The 21,996-nt window shown below is 37.4% G+C and overlaps 1 protein-coding gene across 1 annotated transcript in view; it reads right to left on the minus strand.

The window, feature by feature from the left end:
- Window positions 1-1,465: 1,465 nt before the first annotated feature.
- Window positions 1,466-21,996, minus strand: part of ZIC4 (Zic family zinc finger 4) — a 168,817-nt gene continuing 148,286 nt past the window's right edge. Inside the window, exons 5-6 of the transcript XR_013340515.1 lie at window positions 6,578-6,673; window positions 1,466-1,621 (exon numbers count right to left, since the gene is read on the minus strand). The gene's annotated coding sequence lies outside the window, so the exon portion shown is untranslated. The remainder of the gene's footprint in view (window positions 1,622-6,577; window positions 6,674-21,996) is intronic.

The raw sequence follows: 21,996 nt of genomic DNA on the forward strand, positions 1-21,996 counted from the left end.
CTGGCAAAGGAAACACCTTTCCTGCAGACATATTTAAATTACTGATCTGTGGACTAAGTATAATTACAGAATTTATATTTTTTTCAAAATTCAGTTGCATGCATACAGAGCTGATCCAGCACTATCAACATTCTCTAGATACTCTTTCATTTTTCTATGGCTGTAGTGATTTCAAAGACATCCTGAAATGTCTGTAGTGCTGTAATTTGACTGAATATCAACTTCCTGCATCTCCTAATAATCCTTCTTCTTAGTTTAGATTCTGATTATTTTGCTCTTCATCTTTTAAGATCCCTCTGCAGGACACAGAGAAGTTTTTGAGCTTTTTTCTAGTCAAATATATGAAATATGCTGATTTAAAATAATGATACATTAAAACACAGCTCTAACCAGAAACACCCAAGATGGTCCTGGCTGCCTTGAGGAACTGTCATACCAGCTCCCTCCGTTCCTTTTCCTCTTGCACACTGCTGCTTCTGTACTCAGCATCTATTTCCACTCTTTGATTAAATATAAGCCAGCTCTTGCTCTGTGGATTTGCAGTAAGACTTCAAATACCTCAGGACTTAGGAGCCAGAAGTGTTCTTCAGGCAGAATAGCACACAAATGTTAATTTAGCATGATCTAGACTGGGCACACAATTCCTCCCATTCATGTACATAATTTTCACCTTGCTTTAATTCTGCCAACTTTAGCAGAGTTTACCTTGATATAAACTTCTGAATAAGTGAGGTACCTGGATAGATCAGGAAAAAAACACCAATTATATTTTATTATATATATAATAATGCTAAGTGTAGGTCCTCACGTGCAGTTACAGGGATGGTTGTGGTATTCCCCATAAAAAAGATCACACAAGAGAGCGGAGAATGACTAATTTCAGTCAGCTGACAGCTAGTTAAGAGCCAGCAATACAGACAGAGGGCTTTTCAGCACAGGGGTTTAAAGTGCTAAAGCCTGCATTTCTGCCTGCTTTTTATTGTGTAATGCATTTGTATCACTCTCAGCAATGCATCTTATATGTAGAAAACCCATTGCATTTTATTCTCATAATTCTATTGATTCATTTTTAAGTGTCTTTGTTTTTTCTCAAGGTTCAGGTGCATGGTGACAGGGAGGGAATGAGATGAGTGAGGCTGTGCTGGTGGATTCAGATCTGGAATTCAGATCTCTGGGGGAAAAAAATTGGCATGCTTTGGGTTACATCCAGCCCTGCTAACAAAAGGGCAAATTCATTGCAGCTTCTGGTGTTACAGCAGCCAATAGAGAGGTTCCCTGAATAGTTCCAGCTACTTAAAATTTAGAATCTGAGTTAAAAAGACAAGCTACAGTTATGCCTGCCTTACTCTTCATTGAATACCTGGTTATATTATAGGTCTTACTCCTCAACTTCAAAGCCATCCATCAGATTAGCCTAAGCTACTATGGATGACCTCCCAAGAGATCTCCAGTCCACTGAGCTCTCGAGTCAAAGATAAAAACTGAAGTTAGGACTATGGAAGGCAGAGCTTTCCTGACCACTCACCCACAATGTGTCTCCATCCTCAAAGAGATGAGCTCTTCTGGGAATCCCAGCTTCTTCAGATCAAAGTATAAAATCCACCCCTTAACATGGTCTTCCCTAAGAATAAAAGATAAAAAATCCTGCTGCCGAGGAGGTGATGAGAGAGCTGTGGCGCTTTTTAATGTGTTTATTTTCCAGTCTGGAATGTGCTCACACAGTACAATGTAGGAGAGCAACAAAACCACCCCAGCAGGCAGGGGGGTCATTGATGGCAGCCTCTGTGCTGGGAAGAGACTAAACAGGAGAGAGCCACAGAGGGATGCAGGACGGGGGCTCGCTGCAGTTTAACCGTGACAAGTGACTTTGGTGGTCTCCATCTTGCACTGTGCTCAGGGTGGTCTACATAAATCAGCAGCATCAGCTCTGACTAGGAATGGTTTTCATTTATTGCCTCTCTCAGATTAAAAGGTAAATTTTCAGATTTAGAAGCTGTGATGTGATATTTTCTCTGCCGTATATTTTAATTTGTATGGCCTGTACAGAGGAAACCATGGTTGTGCGTGAAACACAAAGACAAGTAATGGTTTTATTATGGTGGTTTTAAGCTCTGCTAGCCTAATACTACATGAGTCTGAGTACAGTCATACACTTACTATGTAAATTGTCTGTATACATTCCTCCTCTTCCAAATGGCTTTGTTTTTGTGGTGCAGGTACAAAACATTATCTTCAAGAACTTTTAAAGTTTCAGTATTTCTGCTGGTTACATCAGGAAAAAATCTCTAAATTCTATATAAATCCCTTGAAACTATATATCAGTAAAAAGAGTATTTTTACCAATGACCACAGTGTATTGAAAACTACTCCTTAGATAGGTGACTATCTCAGACTGCATTGCTATTACCTCACTGAGTTTTAGTTCTAAGTCTTTTCTCTAAAATGGTAACTTTATAAGAATTTGCCTCTCATAGTTAGCAGCCCTGAGTAGGTTTGAATTCCTACATCATTACTTATGGAAAAGCAGAACAACTGAGAGAATGCAGGGGTCTGTTTGGTCTACAGACTTCTGTACTGCAAAGGTACAGGCTCAACACTCATGTAAGGTTAAATAGCCTCTAAACCAATTTAAACTAGCTTTAAAAGAACTCAGTTTAGGGTCAGAATGTTTCCCTGGCAAGACAGCTGCTGTCATCTCATCTGTTCTGGCTTCTTTCTAACCTATTACTTATCAAATGGACACAAGCACAAGGTTAGATTTTTCATTCCGTTTTTTTCATCTGGCATTTTTGTTCTGTATATTTGATTGCAAAGACCTGGTTTTATTGAAGGCCTTGTACCTGCAGAGTAGAAGCAATTTAGCCTTGTGTCCCTGGTTAACCCAACTGTGGAATTTCTCAGGAACACTCAGTTCAGCACATACCTGCATGTGTGCAGCTTTCAGGCTCCACTGTACACTTATTTGCACCATACATTTGTGATTACATACATTTATTGTTACATCTCCCCTAAGGTTTGAAGTGATTTAAAGGATTCCATATATATAATTAAACTATACACTGGCCTAAATCATAAATCCAAGTCAGCAATAATAAAATAGGGACAATGTAATTGAGATGAGGCTGCTGATTTCCAATACAGTATTTGGGTTTTTACTGGTGTAGAAATTAAAATCTGACTATAGTAGTATTGTTTCAATCCTGACAAACCTTTCCATAACTATTTTTTATTCACATGGATAGGGCTGTAAATAAGTACTTACCCCATAAAATGAATATGGTACATGAAATACTTCGTCTTTGTATTCTTGCAATGTATGTAGCCTCATACAAGTACAGAAATGGATTAGACATTCCTCTTTGGTTAAGAGATATATCAGTGCATAAAGTCACAGTCTGGGTTCATTTAGCCTTTTCATTTGTAGTGCTCCATATTACATGAGTGCAGATCTATTTGAATCTGTTTAATATTCATGATCCTCTCACCAGTCTGAGTGAAAGAGATAAAGCTTTTGATAGCAATCTCAGCAACTTGATTAACAATGCACTAATCATCACTACCATTGACCTGATTCAGAAATGTTTTCAATTCATCCATCACTTTATAACCAAAGATGATTGCATTACCTTACCATTTTTTATTTAAATAAAACCACATGAGCTGTAAATATCTTGCCATTTTACTAAATGCACCTTGGTACCAAATTAATTTATTTTTAAAACTAAATACCAAAATGACCTATAATAACCAATTAGGGCAGGAGCATAGGGAAAACGTATCACAAGTGGTCTGCAATAAAATCAATTCACTTTGACTTCACATCAATAAATGTTAAATTGTGCCAAGGAATTAATTTTGCAATAAATTGTTATTGTTGTTATAAAATCTAACTAACACATATTACCAGGAGTAATTATCCATATATCAGAATGCATTGAATGTAGAGTGTGCACTATAATTACTCCCAAAATTGCTTATCATTCAAATGGTAATTTTAGGGATAATGTTTCTTTAACTATAACTTTATAAATTTCATCAGAAATTTATTTTTAGGGGTTTTTTTTTCTTTACTTAGTACTGCAAAGAAAACAGAAAACTGACTGTTAAAAATGCAACAGATAATAAATATGGTAATGCAGTTTAATCAGTATGTCTTACTTTAATATATAATTGCCAAATTTTGCAACACTATTAGTAAAGTGAGATGCCTCCTTGTGAGTGGAATTTCCTTCACGAGTGCTAGCTGGAATCTCCAAGCCTATTCATGGCAATCGGTAGAGTACAGCACTGTAAAAATATTAGCATCCAAGTCTGTGTGAACACAAAACCTATAGGGGTTTTTCTTAAATGTTTTTCTTAGATATTGAATTTTTCTCTTGTTCTATTATTTGTGTACAGGCTGAAGTCCACTGTCACAGATGTTTAGTTCAGCATTTGGAAACTGTGATATCAATTATCAAACCGAAGAAAAAAGAAAAAGAAAAAAATTTAAATAAAATTTAAAAAAAAAAAAGAAAGAGAAACAGAAAAAAGAGAGTAAGACATTCAAGTATACTCTCTTCCTTTTTTAGACCTGGGAGCATTGAAAGCCTAATTCCAGAATGCAAATACTACTCTGCTTTTAGTAATTCTTAAATGCTGTGGTTAAATTGTGTTGATCAATAGAAGTTTGAAATTATCATGACTGTTTTCAGCTCACCTGGAGCCCTCTAATGGGTTTATTGTTTTTCATTTTTGCCTTAACCATATCATATACCTGAAGTTCTGAACATCCCAAGTTACAGGAGAATACACATGGAAAGATGTCAGTGTTTTGTCTAACTGTGGTATTAGGCATAGAACCAATAATATCCAGGGAGAATTCCTAACAGTATCCAGCTGGATTAGTGTATGTTAGTGTTTAGTTTCATCAGCACTATTTGAACTAGAAAATTGTTGTCAATATCTGTATATAGGGCAGGGAGTTTGAATTATTTTATTCATGGAACTGGACAGTGGAGTTTGGACATGGTGACAATTCTAAGAGGAACAGATTAAGGAAGCTCAGCTCGTGCTGCTGTGATGGAGCTCGTCGTGTAGCAGGAAATGCAGTCTCTGCAACTGCTGGTGCTGTCTAAGAACAGAGCTTCAGAGCAGTCTTTTGCACATTCAAAACACACTAATATGGTGATTAACTTTGGTGATGAATTTTGAAGCTTCTTATGAAATAACACCATTCTGTTGAACACATGTTTTATGCTACCTTATTTTCATAACCACATATAGTAGACTAAATCAGAAAACACAAAGGCCTTCAAAGCATTTTTAGAAATAACTTTTATAAGACAAATGTGAAGTGGCATGAATAATGAGCTTTGTATTCTGTGGGTGCTACTGAATTTGCAGTTTCATCAGAAAATATTGGCGAGGATTACCAAATCCCTTTTTTCAAATGTTTGTGACACACATTGTGAGGATGTGGCAGAATTTTCTAACATTTTCTTTATTGCGCCCTTGCTTATGTCTAAAAGGCCAGAGTGCTAGCAGGAATTCAATCATTTGCAAGAACTACCATGATCATGAAATTGCACTTTTACTTTTGGAAGTGATCAACACATTTTGTAATGATGAAATAGGTGATCTCTAAATTGCTGTCTACATCTTGCAGTTGTAAGGAAACATTTCTGTAATGAGAAAAACATTTTAAATCTCCTGGAACAGCACTGTGAAAAACTTCAGAACAATGGGGGACATGTGGCTTCTCATACTTCCCTTTGGACACCCAGTTTAATCCCATCAGGGTGGGTTCCTGTCTAGGTTAGGTGATTGATGTAAGCCAGACTCCAAGAGCATACGGACAGAGTACATTAAATTGTTTTCTAATGATAGCTGAATTTGGTGATACCATTTTTATTGTCTTGAATTTCTTTTTACTTTCCTTGAGATTATTACTTAAAGAAATCTCTCAGAGATACCCAATGGTTTTGTAAACCAGCAGCTGCTAAGTATTTTTGAAGATACTGACACAGTAAATTGTTAGGAGTATTAAAGTGATATTTTGAGAATTAAATACAAAGAAAATAAGTTTAAAAGTTAAGAAGTCCACAAGACATATATAGTCCTCAGAGCCTCTTCTTGAGAATTCACTAAATATGCCTTTCACTTCTAGTGGGTGCTTCTCATTCAACAGTGTTGTAGATTTCAAAAAGTTTCTATTTGTGGTACTCTTAAAACCCTTCTGAAGTGAATAATTTTTATCCAATGCTTGATTATTTAATAGATAATCTAGATTTAATTTTGAGGAAGAAAAACATGTGTCATCTTAGCCATTTAATACAAAAATACATGGCCTAGAGAAATGTTATTTTAAAGCTGTTTGCCTCCTTAATTGCAACAGTCTGTATATCTATTTGTCTAGACTCCATCAAGGGCACTATTGTAGCTGGAGGCATTGGTTTGAAGAAGACTAAAGGGCTACATCATGTCAAAGCCTCAAGTAGGAATTATTGCCTTTCTTACCACAGTTCACAGCTGTATTATGTCACCAAATCACATCACAGTGTAATCAAAGATGAATAAAATATTTTTTTTTCTTTACCTTAAATGCTTTCCCTGTCAATTACAATCAAAGGACATGATTTCAAGTCTGTCAGTTTGCTGGGTTCTCTCCTACTGATGACTCCAAAACTGTAATCTGCAAAATATAAAATGAATCAGAGAAGTCTTAGAATGATTCTGCTATTAAGAAGAAGAATGTTTTTCTCCCACAGGGGACAGGAAAGTAATTGGTCTTTAAAGAAAGAAATCAAAGATGTTAAAAAATTACCTTTTGGTCCTTTCCTCTCCACCTTTAGCTTTTTGGCTTTTTTTTTTTTTTTCTGTGCTAAACCTTCAGTCATTTCGTTTTCTTCTCCTAAGAAGGCAAGCATAAGTATTCTAATCAAATCTGTCCAGTTTTGTGTGCCATTAGAGTAAACATTTAACTGTGTCTTGTTTGCTCCATCACACCTATTCCCCTCAGTGTTTTTGTCGATTGAGTGCTCTGTAGTGGGCAGGCTGTACGCCTGCTGCAACTCCAACTTCTAGGCAGTTTAGTGGCTTGATTACATCATTAACCATAATCAAAAACATTTCCCCAGAATGATTTTAGCTTGGTAGTAAGGACTGCTTCCTTTGATCTCAGTAGCAACATTTTATGATAGGTTGCTCCTCATTTACACTACAAATGCTGGCAAAAATGAAAGTGGTATCTTCCCTAGTAATACCAGATAAAATAAAATAACTGGTTAGTAGTCATGCCATCTGGTATCACTGATGAACAATGGCCTTTTTCTCTTAAGAAAATTGTATAAACATGTATATATGTGTGCATGTATTACTCTGTAGAGTGAAATTTTCTAATGTACATCCTTGTATTATACTTAACAACATATTCCTTTTCAGCATTTGAAATGTTGAAATGTGGTTTAAAGCATGCCATTGGATTGCAGCTTTGCAAAATATTTTTAGTTGTAGCAAAAACATTCATTGCACCTTCACTGCTTGCAGAATAGACCAGAATTTCATTTTAATGCACCAAGTCTTGTTAGAAGCCTCATAGCAAATGGAGTTTTCAGCATTTCTAATGATGGTTCCCTATTATAAAACCAGTGCAATAGTTGCAGTTCATATCAGTTGCCTGCACTATCAAAACATTAATTGACCAACCACTCCAAAGCTGAAAAGTTACATGGATCTGTACCTGCTACAGGGAGATCATCCCAGTGCTGTTCCAGTGCACTCACAAAATACACCACATGTACATAATAAAAGTCATGTTTGAACTGTAATGTCTCCAGGACCAAGCTAGAGCTGACCCATGTGGGTGGGACAGACAGAGGATGTTCAAAGACCTTTATACTGGCAGCCCTTGATCTCTCCTGTGCTCTTCCTGTTGTATTTTACAAGCAGTCTTTTACACTGGATCTAAAGTTTACTGGGGGAAGATGGGAAGTGTTTTGTGGCCTACAGCATGTGCCAAAGGGATAGAAAAGGAAGAACTGTGGAGCTCTCCAGGCTGTGCATCTTGCTTGACTTCTGGGGATTATGTTTGATGTCCCAGCTGCTCAGACCCACACCCCTACCTTATTGCCAGCCAGTGATCCAGGTACTGCAGGGTTGCAGGACCCTCTCACCTTCCATTAGCACAAGGAGCTGGCTGCCTCTAGTTATGCTGGGTTCCAAATCTCACTTGCCAGCAAATTTTGTAGCTGAAGAGTTTCCCTGAAACCTTATTACTTTATTCCTTTATTCCTATTTCAAAGCAAATTGTTGCAATGTACAAATGTCTAACAGGCACTTATCTTCCATATGCTTGCTTGAGGAGCAGTAGAAAAGGAAAAGGAAATTAGTGTCATCTTCTTGTTGGTTAAACTGGGGACATTTTTTTGATGTTCCTCAGTTGCTGATAGTTTTGTTTCCTCTAATATAAGCATGAAAGATACAGCAAAGCATAAAAAAACAGAATCTGCTAAGATTGTCAACAGTGACAGAGCAAGAGTTTTCTGGTGATACACTTTCAATTTTCAGAGATGTCAATGGATAAAGGAAGATCACAGCAAAGTGGTGCCAGTGAATAATGGAAGGGTAACGAGTGGGCCCTTCTTGGCAGCTGTCCCACCAAGTTACGATGTATTCATGTGGATATTCCCCGAGTTTACAGGAAAAGAAAAACAAGTACAGTCTCTGGTGGCCAAGTTTTAAATAGCCACTGCCTTTAGTAGGATGATACCCCATACAATCTACAAACAGGCAGACAGAGGAAGCAGACTGCCTGCATCCATCAACTTAGTAAATGCCTCCAGATTAGCAGAAATATTTTGAAACAGCCAATAATTATAAAAGAGTTGCTTGCCATTGCATAATTATTTTATAAACCACATAACATACAACTGTTACTTAGTCACAGAGGCCCTCTTCACACGGTACCATATGGCTAATGGCTTCTACAGCACATCACACCATACTGATACTCCTTCTCATCATACTGTATTGGCTACCGGCTCAGTTTGCTGCTAATGTCTGTGTTACCCTTTCACTGCATGTTTATTTTATGAAATTGTGGCATCTGTTTTTGGTGTTTATTCTAAAATGGCATTGCTATGTTCCCAGCCTTAGCCTGAAAATCACCTCTGTATTAATTTCCCATGGTAGATTTAAAAACATATTTTTAGTTGTCTTTTTCTTGGGTCTCTGACGAACAAATCTTGACCTTTTTTGCATTGTGATTTAAAGTAAAAATTTTTTTGTTTCTTGAGTCCTGTTCCTGAGTGATTTGCACTGGGTAATATCAGATATTTTCATTTTGTTGATGACAAACACCCTTTGCCTACACTGACCAAGCTGCCAAATATTGAAACGCAAATAATCTTCTTTCTCATTCAGCTCCCAAACACCTTCATAATCTTTACACAGCTAATATCTAATTCTAGTATGAAAGCACTATTGCAGGACCTACACTTCAGGGCCACACACCAAGGCCATTTTTCAAAGTTTCAGTGGTATCATAGCAGCTGGAATATAATTTTGAAACAATACTGTTTTGTAAACTTCCATAACAATACTTTAAATATGTGACCAGAATTGGAATGGCCCTAGAAATTTTAACTTTGCATTATCAACCAAAGTGTCTGGTTCAGGAAAAATACTGATTCCATCCCATTTACCAACAACTAAAGACACAAACAACTTGTATTTGTGGGCCCAGGTCCAACAGAATTTATGTCTGACATTGGCCAAGCGTAGGCTGTGGAACTGGGTCCTTTGCAGTCACTTTCTCACAGAAATACCTTGGAATCTCTTCTGCAGCCACAAACATTCCTTGACAATAGAAGCAGTACCTGTCTGCTGGCCAGACAGCTGGACCAAGGGTAGCTACCAGGCTGGCAAAAATGCAAATATTTTGCACTTGCTCCTCCAAGGTGGATCATGCAGAAATGTGGTGGTGACCATCAGTGTACAAGCGCTGTGCTGTTGGCTCTTGGTGTAACCTTCACTGTGAGACTGGGAAGCCTGGTTTTAGCATCTGATCCTGCCCCTGTCAAAGCTGGTGACTTGTCTCGCAGGTACTCTAGGAAAACCAGAATGAACTCTTTGGAGAACAGCCCAGTTTTGAGTTCTCGGTGCCTTTTTCTCTCATTTCCCATGAGCAGTGTCCCATGGACTGACTTCTCCACCAGCCCTGAGCTCACCCCAGCTCCCAGCACTGGTTCCCCACAAATGGCCTGTTCTCTCACCCTGCAGAGAGGCACTAAACTAAACCAATCTACTCACACCATCTGCTCACAGCACACTTACAAGCAAACTAATCCACAAATTCAAGCTTTTGCTAGACAGAAAAATTACTCCGATTTTTTCAAGTATTTTTGGAGCAGTCTCTGCTGTTCATGGTGCTTCTCAGGTGCTTACAGTAACCAAGAGAAAGAAAAAGACCCAGAACACTAATTCCCTGCTGAATACTGTATGGAGAAACTACAGAACCTTAACTGATTATTAGTATGTTTTTTAATTGGCCTGTTCTAGTTTAGAGTGTCTTGTGTTATCTTTGCCTTGTTTGGGGATTTTTTCCTAGATTTCCCACTGTGAAATTGCCTTGGTGAAGCAAAGTCAGAGTGAAACAGTCATGCACAATGTGTGCAGCCTAAACCAAATGATTTCCAAGTCTCAGTCTGTACATGGAACTGACTGACTACACTTCCAATTCATGATTTGGAAAAAGCTAGCAAAGCAGGAAAAAAAAAAAAAAACAAAAACAACAAAAAACATTTTGGCAAGGAGGAAGAAAGGAAAAGAAAATGTTTCTTAACTGCCTGATGAACAGTTGGAGAACTTCAGATCTGATTTCATTCAACATTCTTGTATAAGTAAGTGCAGTTTATTACTGATTAACATGACCTAGTGCTTGTTAAATGGGCATGACTGCAATTCTGCCAACTGCACTGAAACACAAACAAGTTCCCACAGTAACCTCATACTAATGTTAGCACAACCTGAGTACTACCAGCTGTGCATTTATGCAAAAATCCAACATTTTACTGCATATTTGACAGGAAACATCTACTTTCTGTATTGCAGGAAATCAAATACTTTAGAGGTTTTTTCTCTATTTTTCAACTTCAACTTCTGCAAATTCTGGGAAAATATTTAATGCAATAAAAGAAACCAACTTGATACACTGAACTGCAAAAAAGTAGGAAGAAAGAAACAATAAGAAAAGAAAATATTAAAACTTTTTTCCCTAGATATTAGGCAAATAAGGGAAGAGTTGAATTCATAAGATATTAGCCAGACAATCTTTCTGCATGTCTTTCATTAAATGAAGATTCATAAGGCACCAATAGGTAAACTAAGCAATATATACAATAATTTTAAAAAGGACCATCCAGGGGAAATAATAGAGCCTTAAACTTTAATTGGACTATTAACTTCACAGCAAAATATCTTTACATCAGACATTAAGGTCTGTAGAACCATAGAGATGTGCTTTACTCTGTTTTTTCTTGTCACACAGATAATGGAATTGTCCTGTGAAACAAAGTTTAACTTTACCTTGTGGTTTCCTTTGCATCTATGATATTTGAATAAAGAGTTATTTAAAATGTATGCCTCATTTCCTTCCATACCTCCATCCTTAGACTGCTATCAAGTATTATTTATTAACTCTATTATAGTACCATATTGAGGCTCTAATCAAGACTATGCCCCTACTGTGTTAAACTCTGTACGTTATAAAATAAAAGATAATCCTTTTCCAAATGCTTACATCAAAAGAAGTGAAAGGTGTCTTATGAGAGTGTGAAAAACTGAACTTTGTCAATGGATGATGGTAAGTCAGTGCAGAGCCAAGACCAGCAAAACTTCTCCACTCCTGCCCCAGTCAGCAAGGATGTGATAAGAACTATGGGGAAAACTGTATGAGAGAACTTAGAGGTTACCCTAAGGAGGAAAAAAAAATCCCCTTCCATACTTGCCCTCTGCTTTTTAAGAGATACAGCATCAACTAAATAGCAGACAAATAGCTGAATCTCTTCCTATCATGACAAGCTATTTTAGCAATTCATATTTTATAGGAACTGTAATTGGTGCTGAGTATATTAATTTGAGCTGCACCTCTCACTGAATTCCTTGATCCTAGCTTCCTTTAAAATAATAACAATTAGTACAGAAAGGTAGTTCTTCCAATAGGACTAGATTTTATGTTGATATTTTTCTTTAACTACACAATATAAAGGTTTAATTCCTGAAAGAAAACACCTAAGTTGCCACACTGTACTGGAAACAGCCAAATCAGACAGTAGCAGCAGCAAGTAAAACTGGGATGATCACTTAAAACTATTTCTAAATGCAGCCATAGACAATGGCAAAGAACTACTTTCAAAAAAAAACAATTCCTGTTAAATAATTCTTGAAGTACCTAAACTTAGTCAAGAACTTGGAGATTAAATCAGATGAATCCTACTGTCTACAGCTAGGTCTAGGCATCTGCATTTAACAAGAACCTCAATACTTTTTACAGATGAATTGCAGCTGAGATATATGCAGGCTGAAGAGCTCTTCAGAGTCTGTTCCAATGAAAATATTGTCTAAGTACATAAGCATTAGAGCTGAACAAATAATTCTCGATGAATAATTTATCTGATTGATTTCCCCTTTTTATTCTCTCCGTCTTCAGAGGCTATGCATGGACAGAACAAAAAGTATATTGAATTTATTCATTATTTGAAATTATTCACAATCTTGTTCAGTGAATAATTCTAGGCCTGCAAATCCTTTGAACTGTGGACTTTGAGTAGCTAATTTGCAGCCCACACTATAAAGTGTGTAATAACAAACTAACTAGCTAGCCAAGCACAGTTTTTAATTGGAAGAGTCTGGCATCTGAATGAGTCCTGTTTGAAATTCAGTCCAGTAGGTGCATGAATGCTCAAGCTAAAAAGTCATTTTTCACAGGCATTTTTGCTACTTCAGTGCAAATGTTCCAAAGATGGGTTTGAAGTATTTGGATACAAGGCTGCCCATTCACAGAGTTCTGACAGTGCTCCCCTCTTCTAATGAGCCTTAGCAATACATAGATCAACATATTCATGAGCAGAAACATTCCACTTAGTATGAAAGCACATATCAATAAGACTAATAAGAATGTTCATATGATAATTTTTGCATTACTTAGCATTCACATGGACAAAGTAGGGAAAGAAAAAATATTGCCTTGAAAAAGTGCAAATACAGAGTTGAGCCTTGTAAGTCTCCACAGAGCTAGAACAACATTCATTTTTCTTACCCTCTTCCTTCTCAGCTTTATTTATTCCTGTCTGTCCTTGACAGAATCATCAGTTTTTAAAGTGAACTTCTTCTGGGTTGCCATATCACTCTTCTCCTTGAAAGACTGGCTACAGAGAGCTGATCAAAACAGAGGGCAGGTAGACAACCAGGGCAGGATTTCAAGAAAGGCTTTAGCATTCTTTAAAGTGTTTCAGCGAGGGGCTTGCTGAGGTCAGAGGCAGCATTAACTGGAATTTGTCTGCCACTTCTTTGGTGTTTCTGGGAATCTCTAGAGGTTTTCTCATAGCGTACCTTTGAACTTCAAACTTCTAGTAAGCTGGTGTATAGCTCACTCCACAATTTTGATTGTGAATCTAACCAAAGAAAGAAGCTAGAGTTTATTTACCAGCCATCAATCAGCAAATAAATTATTTACAGATGTCTTCATTTATTTGACTCTTTCATTTATTTACTTATAGCTACAGCAAATACCACCACCAGACAGTGTCCAGATGGAAAACAATTACCCCACACTGGAACCGTATGCTTCCTAAGAGAAGCTGAGAAATTATTTGAATTTCAGACAGAAACAATTGGAAGCAAATTCAGGCCTATTTTTGCAAACAACTCCCCTTTGGACACAGATGCTGTTAAATCTTTCTGACACATCACAAAGGAAAAACAGATTTGACCTTCAGAGAGAGGCTTAAGATACTCTATCATTCAATCCAAACTGAATGATAATCCTGTGTAAGTGGCAAGTGTGGACTCTCCTCTGTGCACTGTGTCAAGTACAAGAGTAACCAAGTTTATCCATATACATGTCACCTGAGGCTCAGAGATGCTGACATGCTAAATGCAGCACATCAGAATTTACAAGGTGGGGAGAAGTGCTTTGATTACACAAGAAAATTACTTATTAGAATAGTTCTAGTAGATTAAATTTGAATATAAAACCTAAGCAACTACTTGAAGCTGCTTAATAGAGTCTATAACTATTTACAATTATAACCACTGAGATAAAATGTGAGCACAGTGAGATTGATCTAATGCAGATAAGTAGAGACAACAAGGAAGAATATATCTCTAGACTCTTCACTATCATCTCACACACATCACAAATCCAGTTCTGCAGTAATATCCTCCACTGGGAGTTTGCAGTTTGAGACCTTCTTCTCTGTATTTCCAGACTGTGTTGAAACACAATCCAGACAATCATCTGGATCATTAGAGTCCAAAGCTCTACAAACCCCACTTCATTGCTCAAATGGTAGAAATGATCGCTTTCATCTGCATTCCTCCAAATCCAGACACTGCCATTTGTTCCTGCTGGGGCATTGTGTTTTGAACTTCAAGTTTCACTGGGTTGTGCCTTACAGGCAAAATGGATCCCTTCTAATTCTAGAGAAAAATTAATTCAATTTGCAAATATCATTTGAAGATGTTTGTGTTCTCAGATATCTAGTCATTTGGAGAGATGGGTCTTTTGAGTCCTTGATATTTCTGTTATTTCTTTCAGGTGATATAATGGCACAGAACCCTTGCAAATATTCTCACAAGGAATGAAATCCAATGCAGTGCTTAGATACTTAAAGAAATAAGTATTCTGGAAACAGATACTACATAATAAAAAAAAACACAAAGCTGTACTAGAAAGAACTATATGGCCATCTTGTTTAAATAAGAGACAAGAAGATGATCAACATCATGCCTTATTAATCATAAAACTGGAAGTCATAACTGTGGAACTAATCTATCTTGGAGGGAAGAGTATATTTCTGCATTTCCTGTCTTGGAGGGAAGAGCAGATTTTTGCCACATAAACTGCTCTCTACATCCAAAAAGATGGGTTTCATCAGAAAGCTTATTTCTTGTTGTAAAGAAGCTGAAATATTTTGGAGGTTTGCCAGACATCATGAAAAGCTGGGTGTCCTAGGAATTTCTTCATATCAAGGACTACGTGTCCCATTACAAGAGAGGGAAGAAGGATAAAGACTTGAAAATCCTTATACATACAAATTCTAAAATCTTTAAAAATAGTACTTCATCTTTTAGGAGATTCAAAGGTGTTTTTCATAACTGAAAACAAGCAGGAGACCCAGTTTGTTAATCCAAAAGTAGTTTGGGCCAGGACACCAACACAATAGAATTTCTGAAGGCTTAGCTATAGAGAGACCAAGAGACCTTCCTTTAGTTTTTCCTGTCCAGCAATCTGGGAACTGGCTTTGCCTTGGTTGACCTTCCCTACCAGAATGCAGATCAGCGTGGAATGTTTCACTTCTGGACACTATTACATAAGGATGGAACATGGATTGTCAGCTATAGACTCCAGCTGATATATGAGGAATTTAACAGCTCTGAAATCTTTCACTTGCCAAGCATCTCAGAAAATTCCATTATGTAGATAGAAGGTGATCACCATAAATTTAATATCTTACAGATCTTTTTTTCTGCTATTCTCAATCAGACTTTTTTTACATTTTCAGCTCACAAAGGTACAGATGGGCTTGACTAAACAGTAAAGAAATTCAATTTACTTATGCCTTCAGTTATATCTCAATATTAGTTTACAAACATGAAGCTGAGTTTCAGATCACAAGCAAACTCAATATACTTAGAAAATTAAATCACCCTATCAGTGGTATGGTTTCAAACTGCAATTTTCTTTCCTTTTTTTGTTTTGTTTTTCTGATATAGAATTACTTTTTTCCAAGGCTAAATAAATAGCAGATGGGTCAATCTTTAGGTCACAAGATCTATCTTTTCATTGCCAGGTAATATTCATAGCACAGCAGGGTTAAATGATGCTCCACAGTTTGAGGGCATTTGATGGAATCTTTTCTGTGATTACTTTAAGTGGCATGAAGTGGACATCTAAATCTTTGGATTTTGAAATGAAAATGGTTGTGGAAAGAATATTTTCAATGGCTGGCACAAATGAGCATCTATTAATCATTTTCCTTTACAACTAACCTTGTTTGCATTGCCCAAAATTAAACAATTTAAGTCATTTTGACACAATATCATCCTTTTAAAAGATGGAGTCATTTTTCACTTCCTGACACTACTCTGAATAGGGGAGCCCAAGACTGGAGACAGCACCCAAAATGTGACCTCATCAGTACTAATCAGAGAGGAAGCATCACTTCCTTCCCTCCCCTGCTAACACCCTTCCTAATGCATTATTGACTGATGTCCAATTTGGTGCCCACCAGGACGTCTAGGGTCTTCTCCTTCCAGCTGCTTAGACTGTGCTGGTGCAGTGATTCCTTCACAGGGGCAGAACTTTACATTTCTCTTTGTTGACCTCCATATGATTCCTGTCAGTTCATTTCTCCAGTCTGTTGATGCCCAGAGAAAGAGCAGCACAGCCCTCTGGTTTATCAACCACTGTGTTCTGTACCATCCTCAGACCCGCTGAAGCTGCACTGTCCCATCATCCAGATCACTGCCCACCTCAGCACCAGAGGGGTACACTATGGGCCTTCAGCTGGGCACTGTAGTGCTGCTAAGATTTCCATCCACCTCACTGTTCCATTTCCCAGCCCATGCAACACAGAATATGTAAGAACAACGTGGAAGGAAGTGACAAAACCCATGCTGAACCCCAAACACACAGGATTGACTCCTGTCCCTTCATTCGCCAAACCAGTCATCTCACCATAGAAGGTTCTCAGATTGGTGAAATATGATTTCCACTTTATAACTCAATGCAAATTGCTCACCTTTGTGTGATCAGATCATGGAAATGGTTTCCATTCAGCAGCAAGTGTTGCAGCATGTCAAGACAGCCACAATACACAGAGTATCATCATACAACCTCAGAAAGCTTCAACCCATACACAGGAACACCAGAGCACTTCAGAAGGCTTCAAGCATCCAAACTCCTTGTTCTTTAGCCCAACCTTTCATCCCCTCATGTTGCTGCAGTGCCCCTGTGAACCCTCTGCTCCCTTTGGTGGTTGCTCAGTGCCCCTGGGCACTCCATGGCTCATTGTGTCAGTGCTGCTCACCTGCTGCTCACAGCTGAGCCACTGGGGATGAGCTCCCACAGCCCCACCCCAATCACCACAAACTCTGTGCCTACAAGCAAGTTGTTTGGGTTTTTTTTCTTGATAGTATTCACCTCAAAATTTTTGATGGATGAATAAAAATCTTTTATTAATAGTGGTGCATTAATGAGAACAACAAATAATAAGACAAGTGGCAAAATACTCCAGATCTTTAAAGGCAGGGCTGAAATCTAAGCTATGATACATTTTAATTTTCTTAATTAACAGACTTATAATGAAAAATCAAATTCTGAGATACATTATTAAAGGAAGTTTAGATTCTAATTATAGTTTATCAGAAAAATATTTTTAAATGTTATTTCTACTTTGAAGATTGAGAATTATCATAGTCTCTTCATGGCAAAATCTTTCTTGCTCCCTTCCAGTACTTTCTTGCCTGGGATTGTATTTATGTTCAACAGAATAAACCTTTTCCTAGTAAAATCATTAAATAAATCATAAAAATTACAGTTTCTATAATGCAATTAAAAAGTACAAATCTGAACAACAAAATAACTTTCTAAACAAATTCTCTTCTGATGAACAATTTTGTACTGACTCTACTTACATAGAATTTTGAAACATTAAAAAGGGGTAAAGTCTGGGGTCTTATTTTTTGCTGAGGTCTTATTTTTTTGCTGAAAAAGTGGTGGAAATCACACCCTGTAAGTGCTGGTTCTGCATTAGGAACCATTGGTTGTGATCAACAGGAGGAGGAGGCTCCAGTCACCCCTTGCTCGCCTCTGGTGTTGTTGCCATGGCAATGCTGAGCATCAGATTAGGTCAGCTGTACAGAGTGACATGCTGTGTGCTTCCCAAGACCCGACTTTGCTCTTTCTTTTGTTGTTATTTTTATTAAAATAGCAATACAGATTGTTTGCACCGAACATGTATAATAATAATGTGTAAAAGAATAAACTCATTAGACAGCAGAAGGTATCATTAAGACAAAAATCTCATGGCAATTAAAAAGACAGGCTGTATGTGTGATAAACCTTCACACCCCAAGACAGAGCCAAAAACTGAATGAAAACGTCTCTGCAGTCACATTAGCACATTAATATTCATCACTGATATTTAGGGTTTTTAAACTCTTCTTTCAACCCATTGTCAGAGGCAGGCACAAACTCTGCAGCACTGACCCAAAATGGTGTAGAACATTCTAAAACCAGGTTACCACAAGCCTACAGTGGAAGCCTCCCAAGTAACTTAGAGCATCTTAAAAGAGAGAATTATAGAACAGAAATTAATAAATGAAAGATCAAAACTTCATTTACATTGCCTGATGGATTTTTCACCTTAAAAACTACATTTGGTTTCTTTCACTTATCCACGCTTCCTTAAAGGCTGCTTATGTTTAATATTAATGTGGGGTAGAGTCACAAATTAATGATAAAATCCCCTACATAAATACATGCACACAAAGACTCTGACATCTTTGCTCTAGAAAAGAAGCACATAGTTCTAAGAGTTTGCAAGTTTCAGAGATGCATATGCTGAAATATGTGAATCCAGAATGTGACTTCCTCGGAATCCAGAAAAGGTTCACTGTCATGTGTCCTGTGCAGCAGGTCTCTGTCCTCTTGGTAACTTGGGGTCTGGCTGGCACATTGGCAGTGTTTTTCAAATTCCATGCACTCTTTTGATACTTAAGCACTGTGACTGAACAGCTTTCACTTAGCAGGTTTCCTCAATAAAACCCCAATCAAGCTGAAAGAAATTGTTTAATCCATGCCTTGGTCTAAAGCCAGGTCAAGCTGGTCTCATTTATCATCTTTTTAAGGTGGAGCTTTTAAATATGGATGGGTAATACACCTCGAAGTGTTGGAACCCATATGGAGAAGGTATGGCTCCATTACTATTAACAAGTCATTGTTAATACCTCTTTGCCAAAGTAGCAGAGCACAGCGCCTGGTCAAACATAAAAGCCTTTGAAGGTTCTTATGGGAATTCAGTTAGACTTTTGCTGTGTAAATGCACAATTTGTTTCTACTATATAGACCTTGAAATGAGGGAGATCCCAAAGGCTATAGGAAAACATCTGCAAAATTCTGTATGGGTCAAATATTCTACTGATGTGATTTTCTCTTTGAAAATTGGTTTACAGATGGTTAGCAAGGTGTTCACAGTGTTCAGTTTTATTATTTCATTGTTGGCATTTGCACCCAGTGCTCTGAAAATAACTTTGTGGATTCAATGCAATAACTACCGCCCAAAGGAAACATTGTTCAGTTATGTGAGGAAATTAAAGCGAGTAATTTCATTTCTTTTATTGCCATTTATTAACTTTTCTCCATATGTAAAGTCCGAGAATTTATAATAGAGTTTCAGTCGAATTGCTTCTTTTGAAGCCAAATCCTGTTACTTTGACTTCCAGGCTTGGCGTTGGCCAGATTTATTAGCCAGATTCTGCAGAACAATTCTTTGTCCCATTGTGTATCACCCTCCAACTCTGGCTCTTCATCAATACAAGAGCAGCAACACTGAAACAGAGATCAGTGGAGGAAAAGCAGCTTGTTTAAGAGCCCTTGTCCTAGAAAACAAGAACTATGGATGTGGACATTCTCTACAGACAAGATGGTCAGAAAATGGTAGGTTCAAAAGAATTATTATTTTTCTCCATGACAAGACAGGGAATAATTTCTTAAGTTGTTGTTTACTGTCAACAAAACTTTGAGAGAGGGAAGGTGTTCATCTTAGGAATTGCCTTATTTTGTTTAATATAATCAAGGCAATTGGGCTACATTTCTAATCTCTGCTTAATACTAGGAGTTGATTTAAATTTGACCCTAAAAGGTCTCAATTTACCTTGTAACATCAACACTGGGGTCTCAAAAGTGCAAATGTAGACATGAAGTCAGATGTGTTCTGTGGCAAAGAGCCAAGAAAATCCAGTGCTGAATCTCAGTAAAACTAATAAATCTGAATAATTAATACACCGATCACAATCAGCTGTCAGGCAAAGAAATGTAATTTATTAAATAAAAACAGGTTATTTATTTCTGATTGTTTTAGTTGTGTGTATATCTGTTTTAGACTCACAGAAAACTGAACCATAAGATTGGTTTTTCCCTTCTTCTTTCCCATTATTAAAAATGTTCTTGATAAATAAAACCTGAAGGGGACAGAGAGAAGAAAATATGCCTCAAAGGAAAGAGAAATTTGCTGGATAAAACAGAAAAAAAATTATAATACTCTTCCATGTGGAAATAATACAGCTTACAGCCAGTACTTCAGATCAACATCATATGTTGTGTATGAACTACTCATGTAACACAGGGGATCATGCAGCTAACTATTCTAACTCCAGTGCCAGCATGCAAACTCAGCTCTACCTTGCCTTTGGAAAATGTGACACTAGAGTTTTTGGAGGGTTTGGGAGTTTTTTTAAAGCTTTGCTAAATCATCATTTTGAAAATATAAACAAACAGAAATATGTCTTCATATAAAATAAAAGCAATTTGAGTTTAACAGAAGTCTATTTGCTACCCTTCAGTTGGTTTTGATTGTAAATCAGTCCAGTCCTCATGTTTCTGCTGGCCCTGACCTAGGCTCAGCACACCTCGGTCAGGAGAACACCTGCAGCTCCTCACTTCATCACTCATGTAGGGGGTACAGAGCTCCACAGGGCAAGTCTGACTGCAGAGCAAAGGAGCCTGATTTAATTACCTAGATGAGGTGTCTGAGCATAATCAGGATAAATTAAGGGAGTCTGATTAATTTTGTTGCATTTCTGATAGAAAACGTGTTCTATGTTGTTGGTAATACGGTGCAGTTGTTTAACACTACCTGTACCTGTGGGCCCTCAGACTGTGCCAGAAATGGTGCCAGCTTTGGGGCAGGAAAGTCAGGGCTTTCTATGATAACTTGCACCACCTTTACTCAAAACTGGGATGGCTACACTTCAACTTGGAGCAAACAAAAAATGCTTATTGCAAAAGTGCATGTGTGGCAGCATGCTTAGCATTTTAATAATAATGGCTCACTGTCACAGTATTTCTAATATTTTTCACTCTTTTTTTGTCATTAAAATATATTAATTATGCATTTTATGATTTTCCAGTGTTGTTTCTTGCAAGGCTTAGGCATTCTGCTCAGACAGTTCTCCTCTGTGAGCTTCATAGAGTTCTCTTCTATGCAGTCTGCTACATATTCAATATTCATCTGTGTTTCTCCTTAGTCCACCTCCAGATTTCTGGTTCTTGTAATTCATGACAAAGATTTTAATGACTCTGGAAAGGACAGACACCTCAATCTCATTGTTTGCACAGTCAAAAAATCATAATCCAGCTGCAATGAATCTCAGCTCCAATGAGAAATAATTTGGCATTGCCTAAACATGACATTAATACATTACAAAAAGCCTCTCTTAGTTTCCAAGTTGCAGCTTGGAGCTAAGAGCAGTGGATGAGGTCCAAAATCTACAGAATAGTTTTTGGTCTTGGCCTTCAAAGCTTAGTAAGACTTTCTCAAACTGTGTTTTATAAGCCTGCTATATATTTTTCCTTGTAAAGCCCATGTATACTCTTGCATTTTTTTTTCCCTCACTATCCAGTTGAAACCAGTATATTCATACAACAATCAAAGTACAAATGTTGACATTTACACTGCTGGACATTTAAATAAAAATCCTACATAAGTATCTATTAGGCAAGATTTACTTCAT

The sequence above is a fragment of the Lonchura striata genome, chromosome 10, assembly GCF_046129695.1.
Source record: "Lonchura striata isolate bLonStr1 chromosome 10, bLonStr1.mat, whole genome shotgun sequence".
NCBI lineage: Eukaryota > Metazoa > Chordata > Aves > Passeriformes > Estrildidae > Lonchura > Lonchura striata.